The sequence below is a fragment of the Physeter macrocephalus genome, chromosome 13 (assembly GCF_002837175.3).
Source record: "Physeter macrocephalus isolate SW-GA chromosome 13, ASM283717v5, whole genome shotgun sequence".
Classification (NCBI taxonomy): domain Eukaryota; kingdom Metazoa; phylum Chordata; class Mammalia; order Artiodactyla; family Physeteridae; genus Physeter; species Physeter macrocephalus.
The window spans coordinates 48,932,012-48,948,552 of NC_041226.1; the positions used below are offsets into that span (position 1 = coordinate 48,932,012).

General features: G+C 40.3%; 1 protein-coding gene across 28 annotated transcripts in view; it reads right to left on the minus strand.

Annotated features, from left to right (window-relative positions):
- Nucleotides 1-16,541, minus strand: part of KLF12 (KLF transcription factor 12) — a 589,904-nt gene that overhangs the window by 226,461 nt on the left and 346,902 nt on the right. The gene's annotated exons all lie outside the window — the stretch shown is intronic.

Here is a 16,541-nt window from a genome sequence, read left to right on the forward strand (position 1 = left end):
TCTCCCGTTGCGGAGCACAGGCTCCGGACGCGCAGGCTCAGCGGCCATGGCTCACGGGCCCAGCCGCTCCGCGGCATGTGGGAGCCTCCCGGACCGGGACACGAACCCATGTCCCCTGCATCGGCAGGCGGACTCTCAACCACTGCGCCACCAGGGAAGCCCTTCATTTCCTTTTGACGCTATAACAAATTACCAGAAACTTAATGGCATAAAAATAACAGAAATTTATGTTCTCTTATAGTTCCGGAATCCAGAAGTTTAAAATAAGTCCTATGTAGCTAAAATCAAGGTGTCAGCAGAGCCGGTTGCTTTTGGGGAAGGTCTAGGTGAGAATTTATTCTTAGTCCTCCAGCTTCTGGGGGCTGCCAGTGTTCCTGGGCCTGTGTGGGCATCACTCCAGGTCCATGTCCTCACATTGCCTTCTCTTCTGTGGTCACATCCCATCCTGCCTCCCTCTAATAAGAGCACTCACGCTGTCACTTAGGGTCCCCCCAGATAATCCACGATAATCTCCCCGTCGCATAATCCTTAATGTAATCATATCTACAAAGTCCCTTTTTCGGAAAACGCGGTAAAATTCAAAGGTTCCAAGGATTCTGACGTGGATATCTTTAGGGGCCATTATTCAGCCTCCCTCTCCTTCTCCCCAGATGTGTTGCCTTTCCAAGACTGCTGGCACGGGTCACACGCATTTTAAATCCTTTCCCTGCAGTCAGTGCTCTGAGCTACCCAGGCCGCTTGTGCAGTGTTTTTTGAATTTAGGACTGATTTTCTCTCTTGAGGGTTGACTGTAGCTCAATTACATCTTCGCTTTTCTGTATAAGTTTACGAAAAACCCAGTCCTCCACAAAGGCTTGAGAAGGGAAATAAGAAATATCTCTTCTAGACATTGGTGTTTACCTTCCTACTGCAGATAATTTGACGTTTGTAGTGTTGTCTTCCTATTACGTCTAAAGCATGAGGTTTTACGGTTTCATCTGTTCTTGCTGATCTGCATAGATTTTTTTTTAGATGATGTTTGGAGTGATGTGACTGTGATAATTAAGAAGTATAAATCCCATGTGAAACAGACAAATAAATAGTATTTCAATTTGGTGACGATCTGTTACTTACACAAAAAAAGGCTTTAAAAAGTTAATAATCTAACATAATGGCTACTATTTTTTGTAGTAACTCAGAGAAATAACAACTAATTAAACCATGGACTTATTTAATTCCAGAACTGACACTGACCACAAGGACCAGAGCTGTCAAATCTAGTAAATATCTCTAGCTGCCTATGGCAGAAGAGCCACAACAGACTGTCTCCTCTGCAATAAACTACCCTTCAACCAACGCAGAACCCCAAAATTTAAAAAATCCAGAATGCAATTAATGTCATTATGTTGAACGAAACAGTCTAGGTATGATGCTTTACACTCAGGGTAAATAAAGACTGTCCACGTCTTTGCCGCCTATTCTCTGCCTACAAAATAGCAATCCTAATATTTAAACGAGAACCATTAGGAAGTGTTTTGATGAATTAGCCAGAATGTGCACGTAACCTGGTAAATGAAGGCTTAAGTACTGTCATGTAACTCTGATGTATGGGGCGATGAAGCAGAAGTGTCAGTGGCTGACTGTGGTCGTATAAATTAATGCATTAATATTTAACAGAGAAATGGGAGATAAGGAAGCGGAATGTCTGCATCTTGCTCTTAGTACTCTACGCCTGGCTCTGAGATCTTACAGTGATAGAACTCTTTTTATTTAATTGTTAACTTCATCTGCCCCCAATTAACAGGTACAAAACACTTTCAAGGCAATAAGATGTTATAAACAATTATTGTGAAGGTAGGAAGGTTAACACTGGTATTCCCTGGGCCACTACTGTACCCAGCTAAGTCAAACAACAATCGTGTCTTTAAATGAAACTCTGTAACTAACTACTGTCCAAATCTGAGTCAGCATCACCAAACATATACCATCCGAGGTCCAGTATGTGTTGCATACTAAGTGTCTGACTGGCCCTGACTTGGGAGAACACTCCATTTTCTCAGTGTCCACTTTATATGCTAGAAAAATGATTATTTTTTTATAAGAGATACGAAAACAGTTGGCACGTATCATTCGTACTCGGAGGCACACACTTACACTAATAAACGTCAACACCCTTCTTGATGCTGTTCCCTCTACTGAGACTGATTCCTCTCATGCCTGTACTAACCTTTTCCTGGTGTGTATCAGTTGTCATCACTTTGGAGCTTTTCCAGATCTTCTAAACTAGAAATAATCACTCCACGCTCAGAAATCTCTTAATAGTTTTTAAAACCCATATATTTGTACGTGCCCATACTGCTTATCACATGCATATATGATGGCACCACAGAGGTATATTTAAGAGCCTGGCTTTGGTTTACACCAGGCACCAAGGTGAACCCTGCCATCTACTTGAGGTTATCACAATGATTGGCATATATTTCTTGAGACTCAGTTTCTTTAAGGAAGAAGAGAATAATAATATCTAACCCTCAGGTTTACCAGAAGAATTGAATGAAATAATACATGTAAAGTGCTAAATCTAGCACATCAGTAATAAATACACATTAGCTAATATTCTTCTTCCTGCTACAACCTCATTCTGTTCTCTGAGTATAAACTCTCCTCGTATCAGAGATTATGTATTATGTACTTGGTGTGCCTACAGCACCTAGGACAATGCCTTAAACACAAATGGTGAGCAGAAGGCACTTTGACATTGAAATTAAATGAAAAATAGTGATCAAACATTTGTTGAGCTTTTCCATTGTGAAGGCACAGCAAGAAATGAAAAAGACATCATTCCTGACCTTTATTTACGTCTTTAAGGGCTTAGTCTAGTTAAAAAACGGAGTCTAGGGCTTCCCTGGTGGCACAGTGGTTGCGCGTCCGCCTGCCGATGCAGGGGAACCGGGTTCGCGCCCCGGTCTGGGAGGATCCCACGTGCCGCGGAGCGGCTGGGCCCGTGAGCCATGGCCGCCGAGCCTGCACGTCCGGAGCCTGTGCTCCGCAGCGGGAGAGGCCACAGCAGAGGGAGGCCCGCATACCACAAAAAAAAAAACAAAACAAAAAAAAAAAAACGGAGTCTAGGAAAAAAGCTGAGTCTAGTTAAAGAGCAGTTAATCTTTAAGTGTTTAGTCTAGTTAAACATATACACGTATATATATATTTTACATACAAGACTGTGAGTGAAAAGGACCAGGCGGGCAGTACAAATGTGAGTGCTGACTCGGCAAACAATTATAAGTGAGTTAAACTGAAAACTTATTTTTCCTTCCTTCATTTTTTCCAAATATACTTCCCTCTGCAATCCTTACCTCTTCTTACTCCTACTCAAATCTTTGTTTCCATGGCAATATGTTTCTGCCCTGAAATTCCATCACTGGAATGTCTACATTCAGTCTACAGTATTTCTACTGTTCTCTCTCTTAAATTGCTCCTAGAAAAGCCCAATTCTCCCCTCTATGATGTAGATGAACTACATAAATGTCTACCAACTTGAGGCACATTTCTCATCTCATCCCCTTGTACTATACAAGAGTTCTTACACAGGACTATATTAATACTTTTAATACTTGATACATTTTTTAAAAAGATTTTTTGGGGGCCTCCCTGGTGGCGCAGTGGTTGGGGGTCCGCCTGCCGATGCAGGGGACACGGGTTCGTGCCCCGGTCCGGGAAGATCCCACATGCCGCCGAGGGTCTGGGCCCGTGAGCCACGGCCGGTGAGCCTGCGCGTCCGGAGCCTGTGCTCCGCAACGGGAGAGGCCACGGCGGTGAGAGGCCCGCGTACCACAAAAAAATAAAAAAATAAATAAAGATTTTTTTGATGCGTACCATTTTTAAAGTCTTTATTGAATTTGTTAAAATATTGCTTCTGTTTTCTTTTTACGTTTCGGTTTTTTGGCCACTTGGGATCTGAGCTCCTCCACCAGTAAATCAAACTCGTACCCTCTACACTGGAAGGTGAAATCTTAACCACTGGACCGCCAGGGAAGTCCCAATACTTGACACATTTTAATACTTGATAACAAAAGAAACAAACACAGACCCTGTGATATGAACTACATAGAATCCAAGCTTGTTCAGATTTAAGCCCTTTACCCAATGCAAAGAGAACCTTTAGAGAGCTACTTAACAATCAAAACCAGAAAAAAAGAAAGACTGCCAGTAAAAGAATTATTCATCAAGGACTTGTTTTCTACCACCTGAGGCTGAGTTTGGCTAGACACTGGATTTCTCCTGCCAGAACCTCAGAATTGTTAAGGGAACCCTATTTGCTATTGAGCTTTTCCACTGATGTGCTCTAAACCCTACTCCTATTAGACTCTTTAATGTTGCCTAATTTACTCTTAATTCCTCTGTTTTGAGCTGTGCTGCCAAAGTCCTGAAGGTCTGAAACACTCCATTACCTCTGAACGGATGGATGCTCGACTCGACTCTTCTGAAAACCAGTCAGATTCTGGAGAACACCCACCAAATGCCACAGCAAAATGGGTGCCCTGCGATCAAACTGTGGGTAGTAACTCATAGAGCAGGTCTTACCCTGGGCTTCGAGAGCCAACGGAAGTCCTTGTTAACTACCCCAGGAGCGCAGCCCAGGCTGAAGGAGGCCCCCAGATACCAAACGGTCGCTTTAAAACCCCTCAAAATTGATAGAGAACTCAAAGAATAAGTCCTGGTGTTTCTTCAAGAATTCTAATGCAGGGAGCTCCTAACTAAAATTTGAGCCACTCAAGAATTGTCATGAACATTTCTAGAATGGTTATCCACCAATGGGATCAATACCCCAGAAAATTTGCTGACCCCCATGATAGAATTTTGACTGCGACAGCAAGACCTAGCACTGACTCTACCATGACGACTCAAGTGTATGATCCCTCTAGACCGCACAGAGGCAATGTGGATTTTCTCTGTTGACTTTGCTTATCTTGACATACGGAAGAAAGCTGTCTTTCTCTAAATCCTAAATCCAACAATAGAACAGCGTAGATAGAAAACTAAATGAACCTTTTTTTTTTTTTTTGCCTACATTGCATAAACATTTAAAATTCCCTCAACAAATAAAAATTGGTTACGTTACTCTGCAGTTTGTCCTAATGGGTCAAATGATCCTGCTTATTTTATTGTTGTATTTGACTAATCTTCGATTTCTAACTACATTATCGATATTAACATAATACACCATACTGTCATGAATTAATCCTTAGCATCCCATTTGAATGCATCCAGAATTCTGGGTATTATAATCAATACACCATGAAAAGCAAAATAACTCCCCAAGGATTTGCAACGTTGAAAAGCAAATGTTTTCATTCCTCATATGAGGCATGTTCTAGTACATCAGGGTTGCCCTCCAACTGACTTTGTTGTATCCTTAGATTCTCAAACTTCATCTGAGAGACATGCAAGCTGATTGCTACTATCAATGCTTTATCTCTTACAAATCTTTCTCCCCTAAATTTTCTCACTATATGGCAAGAAAGGAAGTCCAGCCAGCAGCAGCAGTTACCCCAGATTCCACTGAGGGTTTTCACTGTCAGGATCTTCTCCATCTCCTATCAGGGGCTCCCATGTTGGCACCTTTTCCCCTTCAAATTTGGAAAAATGTAAAGTAAATTGAAAAGCCTGTTCTAAACAATACAACACTGCCAATACTGTGAGAAGATTTGGTGTTTGTGCATACGAATTTATTTATGTGATGTGTAAAGTAACTATAAGTTATATAAATATTAAATAAATCAATATACATGCAAATATGTACACATATATTTGTATTTTCTGTGTGTAAGCATAAATATATAACATACGTACACATGCATAACTATATACATACATGTATATATGTGGTGTGTATGAGTGTGTGTGTGGACATGTGTGCGTTTACTTTTAAATATACATTGTAACCCATGTGGAGGTAAGCTACTGCATGGGCCAGGCATGGCAATCTGCTCTTTAAGGAAATTCCAATCCGATATTCAATAAACAATTTAGATGCACAGTCAAGTCTCTGGACAAAAAATTAAACGTTAAAATGTGATCATAAAACACAAACTAGCAAAATGCCCTTTCCTCCGTTTTCAAAAAATGAAACACTTGGCAGATCCATCCCTCCCTGCCCACTACTTTTTTAATTCTCTATCCAAACTCACCAAAGCTTTCTTCTTGGCTCTTATGCTCCATTCTCCCTACCCTGATCTCTGCACACGCTTTCAAAATCAATTATTCTCTCCCTCAGCAACAATGCTCTGACCTTTCCAGAGGAAATGAAAGCATGCTGGTTTCCCTGTTCTATCTCTTCTACCCACACCCCCAAAAGTCCTCTTTCTCTGCCTATTCAGATTTTGTATAACTAAGGCCCCAACGAAAAAGAAGCTGGCAAAAAGGGGAGGCAATGAATACTTACACAGTATGTTTCCCTATCTTACATGTCTATCAGAGAATACACTTAAGATAGCACTTTTTCATTTTCTGTGTATAGTTGAAAGAACACTCCTAAGATTTGATGCTAGATGGGACACTTATACATTCGGAGACTTGATTTCCTCAACTGAAGATGTCACTGTAAGAATCAAATGTAATCATACACGTTAAAAGACTAAAACAAATATCTGTTAACAGGGCTTCCCTGGTGGCGCAGTGGTTGAGAGTCCGCCTGCCGATGCAGGGGACGCGGGTTCGCGCCCCGGTCCGGGAAGATCCCACGTGCCGCGGAGCGGCTGGGCCCGTGAGCCACGGCCGCTGAGCCTGCGCGTCGCGACGGGAGAGGCCACAGCGGTGAGAGGCCCGCGTACCGCAAAAAAAAAAAAAAAAAAAAATTTATTTCTGTAGTAGATATTCCCCAATCTGTTAATAAACACTGGTCTCACCTGCCCTGTCAATTCAATAAGATCTCCTAAGATAAACTCAATTTTTTTTTAGCTTGATTAGTGTTAGAGTAACTCAAGTATTTTAAAAGTACCTCCCTTATGGAGTAAATAAATAGCACACGTATTGAAAAGCCATGTGGTAAGCTTTCTGGATACCATGTCTTTTGAAATTATTTCAGTTATCTTCCGTACCCTACTTTCAGGTAAAAGGAAGAATCCTCTTCATCTGATATGGATCAAAAGAAATATTAAAACTCTATTATCACACCCAAAAGTTATAAAGAAAACAGGAGCTTCGGAATCTGTGGACGTGCTATTGTGCGCTTGCAGGACCAATAAATAACACTGCACGAAATCTCTTTTTTTTCATAGGGAAGTCCTATGCCTCGAGCAGTACAAATAATCTAATTTCTACTATTGGATGATGTTTTTTGGCACCTACTTTCCATTTAACTGAATGAATTTATTGTCTAGTTTCAACTGAATTGTTTTCCATTTATATTGACATTACTTCCAAGGAGTAAAGTCTTCATATTCTATATATACTGAAAAGTACTTGATTCTTGTCTTTGCCTTAAAGATTTTACATGTGAATTGAGGGTCAAAGCTGTGTTTGCCTTTTTCTTTCCTCCCTCTTCAATGTGCTATGCTGGAAACCCTACAGATACTCTCTTGGTGTCATAAATAGATCATTGGTGTATTTCAAGTTCACTACAGGACTGAAGATGAGCTTAACATCTCTGTATCCATGGAAAAGACCCAGAAGAATCAAGAAGGTAGCCTATTGTGTAAAAAGTTTTGAGATATTTGATTAACAAAGGCTTTGCCAGGTTTTTCTTCAATGATTCTAATTTTCCTAAAAACTCCAGACAACAGCAGTACTGTTCTCACCTCAAGATTATTTCAGCCAGACTTAATAGCAGTGACAGAAATTCTAAGTGACTGCTGCTGTTTTGCCAACAAGAGAAATAGTTCACCAGTTATCACAGGTCTCCAAAGGGTGTTCACAAGTCAGGGTTGTTCTACTGTGGCTAAACAAAAAGTCACCTGCCAGGTATTAAAAGAAAAAGGAAAATAGAGAATTAAGCTATTACTATTAATATTATTTCTATTATTCAGAAAACTTAAAACTACCATGTTCTCAGTAGTTCTGGCAGATTTTTCTGAAACCATGATTATTTAAATAAATGTCATTATTCTCCTTTCCTTTAGCTAAGGTGTCCTAGACTTCTCTGTCTCTTCTTGCTTGCACGCTCTCTCTCTCTCTCTCACACACACACTATTTATTTATTTATTATTTATTTATTTATTTTTATTTATTTATTTTTTTTGTGGTACGCGGGCCTCTCACCGTTGTGGCCTCTCCAGTTGCGGAGCACAGGCTCCGGACGCGCAGGCTCAGCGGCCGTGGCTCACGGGCCCAGCCGCTCCGCGGCACGTGGGATCTTCCCGGACCGGGGCGCGAACCCGCGTCCCCTGCATCGGCAGGCGGACTCTCAACCACTGCGCCACCAGGGAAGCCCCCACACACAATATTTATGAGACAATTATTTTCCACCTTAACAAAATAAAACGTCAACTTAAAAAAAGAGACACTGGGGTACTTGGGTTGATTTTCATGCTGACATTCAACTGTCACCTACACTCATCTCTGATTGCTAAGGAGTGACAAAGGCAGATAAACTGCACTGCCAAAGGGACATCAGAGACTGGATTTTAGAAAATGAGAGGGAAAGGGAGAGAGGGGAATACTGTGACATGGGTCTTTTAAGACTTGATAAAATTTGTTCATTTATTTGTTCAGGTCAGAGGGATGTGATCCATCTCTTCTTACAGCCAAGAGAAAGGCGGACTCTTGGACCATCCATGCCAGAGGTGACAGAATCAGGATTCTACACAGCAAAACCTCAAAAATCGTGTCACAGGAACAGAAACACAGAATCTCAGACTTCTAGTCAGGCTCAATAAAATAAAATGAAATACACATTTGTCAAGAACCTACTTCATGCATTATCGTAAGTATTGTGCAAGATTTCGGCTAACCCCAAAGCCCTTTGTTGTTTGAGAAAAAAAAAAAATCAGAAAAAGACACCTATTCAGATGAGTAACGAGAAAAATTTACCCTAGAAAAATCATGTGCTGGGGCTCCTGAAGGGCCCGGCGAGCACAGAGTGAATATTAACCCATGGCCCCTCTGCAGCCCCCACCACCAGGCTCTCAGGGGTGAATTCAGAATCTGACACCACAGCTTCACTCCAACAGCGAGTCTCATCCTGTACAGAAGAGCTGGAATCTTTGGAGACATCATTTAAACGCCAATTTTCACGCCTCCTCTTCTAAGTTATGGCACTTATAAAATCAATATTTTAAAAAGTTCAAATATTTTTTAACTTCCAAATGAGTCATTCACTCACTTACTAGAGAAGATGTAAAATAAAATGTCAATGCCTGAAATGTGAACTACTTCTTCAAAGACAGAGTCAAATACATTCCTCACAATTCAACGGTAATTGGCTTAGAACTTGAAAATACAGTGCTGAAACCTGACACTGGGAATTCACTGGACTCCACAGGAACTCAAAGGCTGCTGGACAAAGTGGGCCCAGAACTATCCGTATCCGGCTCGCTATACTTCTTATGCAACGTCCTCACAATCCTCACTGAGTTTTTTTTGTTTTGTTTTGTTTTGTTTTGTTTTGACGGTACGCGGGGCCTCTCACCGCTGTGGCCTCTCCCGTTGCGGAGCACAGGCTCCGGACGCGCAGGTTCAGCGGCCATGGCTCACGGGCCCAGCCGCTCCGCGGCACGTGGGATCTTCGCGGACCGGGGCACGAACCCGCGTCCCCTGCAGCGGCAGGCGGACTCTCAACCACTGCGCCACCAGGGAAGCCCCCTCACTGAGTCTTAAAGGAGTCATTTGTGCCATTCAGAGTTTACATGCATCCACTAATCAATTTCAGGTATTAAAAATTCCTAAGCTGCCTCCAGACTGCAACACCCACTGGCTTCTCTAACAAACCCAGTGCATGAGCCAGGCAGACTTTCCCAGAGGGTCACAGCAACCATCTGAGGGCTTTCTTTGCTCCAACACAAAGGGTGGTTCTGTGCTTTAGATGGTAGCACCTCAGAAGTCATAGTCACAAGTAGTCTAATGAACCAGAGACCCTATTACCTCACTCTCTATCAGCGGTTCTCTAAAGGCTATAAAAAAAGCATGACAATCACCTGGGGAATTTGCTGAACACCCAGGTTGTTTTTTTCCTATTTCCAGAGATTCTGATTCGGTAGGTCTGGGGTAGGAACGCAGGAGACTTTGAAGCCATGGGCAGCAGACCACACTGTGAAAAATGCTGCTTTCCGTGCCCTAGCTTTCTGAATCCAGAGATTGACATAACCTCCCACCAATTCAACGCGGCTCACAAATCTCACCATCGGTGTCATAGGAGAACCCTGCAATCTCTGGCCGTCCCTTGGGATTAACAAACCACACTTGCTCCTGAGTACCAACTTAATTTCTCAGTTTTCCACTGTGAAAAATGGTGATTGCAAAGCTCTTCCTATTTGACTTTCTCACTGACCTGACACAGACATCAAGGTATAATGCACAGGAAACTGCTCTGATGCATGAAAAGGACGTTCACAGATGTGAAGTGGTACTCAGGGATAGCATGACCAGCTCGTTAAACAGCAAAGTGCCTCAGTACATAACAAAGTGTAATCTCCTAAAACTTGATATATACACATTAACTTCATATTTTCAGGGTTCTCCCAGGTATATCTACTCAGTGTCCTCCCCCAGTATTTTTTTTAAATAAATGAATAAATAAGGAACTGAGAACCAAAGGTCTGGCAGAAGCGTAACTTATTTTGCAAAACTAATCGGACTAAATCACTCTAACTCGTGAAAGACACAACAAACGGTTCGGTTTCAAGCGCATATGGTTTCTCTGCTTGAATTACCCAAGTAATTGTAGCTATGCAGAATCAGGCAAAATTCACTGCACATCTATAGTACTGTATGATTTCAGTAAAAAGGAGCGCCTCTAGAATCACACTCACACCATTTTAAGACTCCAAATGAGAACATGACAGAGCAGCACTCTGGGTCCATAAAAATAATGGGCCCAAGGCAATCCCATAGATGATTCCCGAAGTGTTACACAGAATTATAATGAAATCATACTGGATAAATGAAATGGCATAAAGAACTTGAAAGGGTGTGAAGCATGAAACTCAAACGTCTAGCCACTTAACTATAACACAGCTTTTATGTGAACAAGTATCGATAATTCCAAATTTATCTCAATGAATTCTGGCACAGCCAAACAGGCTTGAAAAATTCAGTACCACAGCAAAAGTGGGGAATAACAAAAATGAGAAGGCGAGGAAGAGAAGGAGAGAAGCCAGTAGGTCAGCTAAGAGTGGGAGAGTCCCAAAGAGCATGGATCACCCCCAAAATCAGTACTACACCAGCATCCTTCCTTCACAGTACAAGTAACAAAGTTCTGTTGTCCAAACAAAGGGATGAATTATACCTCTTTTACTCTGCCCTCACTGGTGAAGTGGAGATGTTCACTGTGGACAACCAGGAATGTGAGATGAGATGATATAAAGGACCAGGCCCTCAGAAGTACCCGTAAATGGCACCCTCCACAACTAGTCTTTTGGGGAAATTTAATACTAGGATCATCTTCCTAATAAAGCATGGGGCTCTTTCAAGTCAGGCTATATACCTTGATCCCTAACAACCAGCACCATAAATGATTGTTCTGAGACTGAATTAACAAATAAATGTGCTTGAAATCAAGCTGAGAGTTAATATGCATCATGCAATTTGAGCTCAATTAAGTGCTAAATTGGGTGGGTAGTGACTACAGATAGATTCAATAAAAGTGCAGAGAAGAGAGAGATCAATGGGAATGCTTTATGGAAGAGAGATTTTTGTCCTGGGACTTGGAGGATAACCATGACCTAAACAAACTACAGGAACAGAGAGGGTATTAGGCTGGAGCAACCGCTGGCAGCAAATGGATATAATATACATTAACTCCTTTATCTTCCCCAAAACTCCAGCAGGTAGGTACCCTTATAATCCCCATTTTACAGACGAAGAAAATAAGACAGAGATTAAGTAGCTTGCTCAGGTCACAGAAAAAATGGTAGAGACAGGACATAAGTACAGCCAGTCTGGCTCTAGAGCCCACACACTTAACCATGGAGAGTCACTGAGGTGAGTCCCCAAATATTCAAGCAGGAAAGTGAGTAGACCTCATTGTATCAGCTGTAAACAGAACCCACTCGGAGTAGTTTCAGTGGAGAGAAATATATTTTTTTAAATATCAGTTCAGAAAATCTCTTGGTACGTCAGAGAACTAGGCTTAAATACTACATAGCCAGGAACAATGTGGGCGGAAGAAAGCCCAACCACACCTCAGGTCTCCTCCAGTGAAAATTCCACAACTGCTGTCCTCCAGCATCTGATGCCAAAAAGTCTGTTACAAACTCCCCCAAAAGCCGGAAGTTCTTGCCACCGAACTCACCCAAAGAGCAGCAGCCTTGCCACTGCCTCCTTCGTGTGTCCCTCTAGCGGGTGGTGCAACTCACTGGTAACAAGTCCTAGCTGCAAGAGAGTCTAGGAACTGCAGGGTGTTTTGCTTTTGTTTTTGCTATTTTTAAAGATTCTATCAGGGGAATTGGAATCACAATACAGGAAGCTAACAGGAAGTCAAGATGATAAACAAAAGATGTCAGGCAATCACAAAGGGCCACTACACATTCTGATAATGGGCAGGCTGAGAAGTTTTCGTGAATAATGTCAGCTACATAAAGGAGAGTCAGATCATGTAGTATAACTTCATTTCATTTGGGAACAATTTACTCTTTTCTAACAAAGGCCATAGGTCTCTTATAACAGCAAGACATTTCACAAGGCATAAAGACAATAACTCATGTAATTCAAAAACTAGTAATATCAACTACTTGGTGACTTTCTTCCCCAGTGATTTCAGAATGTTATAGCATAACAGTATGTATCATTTTTCCTATAAGAAAAAGCAAAAGATACTAATTTAGGAAACTGGTCACATTACATAGCATGTACTATTTTTGCCTCTTAAAGTTCTCCTATACGTCTGTAGAAGAAACATTTTCCAAGACAATGGAGATTTTGAATAGTGGCAATATAACTTTGTCTTTGTGGAAACAGGAGTTTGAAATAAAATACTTTATAAATATTCACTAGAAAAGAGTTAGTTTAGTTTAGTTTTACAACATAGAAAGTTATTTTTAAACCACCACTCCTTTAACTATCATGGCCACATATGTTTCTGAATAAAATGTCAACTGCTTTCTACAGTAACAGTTGTTTCTTGCTCTTTATGCTTAAGGAAAGTTAGCCGCATACAATAAGATACAGTATTTCAGAGAAAAATTCAAGAATACAGAACTAAAGATTTATTTTTAAATGTGAATTATGCATAAAGGCAGGTATTAATAACACAATATATATTATTTCTATTGTATAAACATAAATTGACAGTACCATTTTTTAATTGGTAATGGTGCCATATGAAACAGTGTGACTTCGGAGCATCACCAAAATCCATATGAATAAATGAACATACATTGTAATTTACATATGCGATGTACTTTACATAATGAAATTAAGGAGAAATTCAGACTTAACAATAGCAATTCCAAGAGCAGTTGCTTTTTATTGATTACTTAATACATAGTGTACTATGCTAAGCATTATGTATATAATTTCATTAACCTAGCTGAACTCTATACCCTTTATTACACCTGAACTTGAATAGAGGAAGATGTTTCACATCCTTCTCAGAAACATTTCAGTCATTCAAAAACACTGCACAGAAATGTGAATATACCCCAAGAACAATAATCCAAAGAGGACCAAGGCAAAATCTCCACTTTTACATATTTATGGAACGTCAACGTGGAAATCAGAAGTCACTGTGGCACATACAATTTGGTGCGAGGGAAATGAGAGCAAATTGAGGGTATACAGTCACGCAAGGTGAATGGAAAGAGATAACTGTCTCTACATCTATTTTATGACTTGATAAAACAATAGACATTAAGGGTTTTGTCATATCATTGGTATTTATTTACCATATTAATAATGATGATGGGTATGAAAATCACGTTCCTTTGCAAAATAGTTAATTAACCGTAAAGAATGAAGAAATTTTCAGCAAGATACATAAATTTTTAGTAAGTAAAATATTCACTGGGGGGAAAAAATATATGATCTTATATCTGAGAAGGTCATACGTATGTATGGGTGGGAAAATAATGCCCAGACTGTCAGGTTCCTAAAAGGTGCCAGTAGCCACTGCATTGTTCATAGAAAATACTTCACCTCAAACACTTTGCCTCTTTATTTTTTTCAGTAAATAGAGTAATATATTGATGATTCATTTGTAAATGGTTTGAATACTCATCTTCATATGAAATTTATCACTTGAAGTGACCCAAGAGACTTATTCTACTACCTTGTTATAACTGACTTAGCCAAGGGAGGTTGCAGGTTTTAAACCCACAGTTGTATTAATTTCTTTCAATCTGAAGGTAAAAAAAGTATATAACTGAGGTCTTTAAAAAACGAACCTAGGGCTTCTCTGGTGGCGCAGTGGTTGAAGTCCGCCTGCCGATGCAGGGGACATGGGTTCGTGCCCCGGTCCGGGAGGATCCCACGTGCCGCGGAGCGGCTAGGCCCGTGAGCCATGGCCGCTAAGCCTGCACGTCCGGAGCCTGTGCTCTGCAACGGGACAGGCCACAACAGTGAGAGGCCCGTGTACCGCAAAAAAATAAAAAGAAAAAAATAAAAGAAAATCTTCTGACAATATGCCCTTAAGAGAAGAAAAAGGACCGACCAGCAGATTAGAGACAAATTCATTTTTCCACAGGCCACAGACACGACCCTTCAGCAAGACGTTAAATTGATCAAAATTATCACCAGGTCGAATGTGCCTTGGTAGCAAAGTATATACTTTCCTCAGTGATGACTCTGACATAATTTGTAAAGCAATGAAAAAAAAAACAACGGTTGACATCCTGATGTTACATATTTATGAAATTCTGGGTTCTCAAAATACTATGACAGAGAGACAGAGTTTTCTAGAAGGGGCATCTAATATGTGCTGTCAGCTCTGCTCAATTTGTTGATTTCTAAAATTGACAGACACACAGTGAAATAAAATTTTGCCAATGTGATGAGCAGGGAGTATTTTTGCACATTTTTACTTACTATTAAATTTTTGAAAACATTATTTTATATTAAAACAAACATATACTAAGTAGTAAAATAGTTTTTAATCCTATGTAATTAAGGTAAAAGAGAGATTCCAAGAGTTCATATTTATTTCATGCTACTGTGTGCACTGGGCATTGAACCTCTGTTGGTAAATCTGCATTTACTAGAGTATTGAATTAAAACTTTTCATAAGATCTAAAATTTTTCTTAAACATTAATACTGTAGTGGAAATTATTTGAAAACAGATCATTTCCAATGTGATGACTAGTTATAGTACTGTCAAGGGCAGCTTGCAATATGAAAAGATTATGATTCAGAACACATGAACTCCAGTTACATGCCTGTTACTTACTGGTGATGTGACCTTGGACGTACAATCTCTCAGCAATTTTAATGACTAATAGGGATAAAATTATATTGACTCAAGGGTTTACTAAGGTAAAAAAGCAACTTAGGCTGTTATGTCCTCTTAATGAATTGACTCTCTTATCTTATGAGATGTTTTACCTCTGGTTCCCCTTGTCCCTAAGTCTATTTTCTCTAATAATAATACAGGCACTGCAGTTTTGTTTTTTTGTAATTATTTGGTGTATACATGATACATCTTTTCCTATCCTTTTACTTTTTGTTTGTTTAAAAGAATGTCTATTACAGAGTTATTAATTTCTTGGAAGAAAAAATTCTAAACTATTAACAGCTTTTATTTCAAGGTAGTGTGATCATGTCTTTTATTTTCTTCTTGATGGGATTTTTTATATATTTGAATTTTTCAATGATAAAAATGTTACCAGACCTAAGAATTATGTTTCTGATCTGGATGATCGACAGGCCCAGCAATCAATAGGACTGGGATGCCTAAGCACAGACACAGCTGACTCTGGAACAACATGAGTCCTCTTCCGCGTCAATTGTTTTCAACAGTAAACACTACATGATCCCCCTGGCTTGAATCTGCGGATGCAGAACACAGATATGGAGGAACGCCAGATACGGAGGGCTGAATACAAGCTCTACTTAAATATTCAGCTGCTCAGAGGCTTGGAACTCATAACCCCTGCCTGGTTCCTCAACCGTAACCTCACTTTTCATATAAAACTTCTTCCTCCAGAGTCAGAAGAAGGGTGTTGTCAAAGCCAACATTCATTTAAGAAGTGGCCGTTTTAAGAAAAAATAGGGCCATTTACTCACACACAGTTGCTGCTATAACAAAACAGATTTTTTTTTAAAGTCACTTCCCCATTTGAACTACCCGAAGCAATTTCTGCTGAAGTTCTCCTTCAGCCGTTCAGTTTAGTAATCCATACTAAACTGTCTCTTGGACAATTGTAAACATCAGCTCCCTGGGGTTTTATTTATTTATTTATTTATTTATTTATTT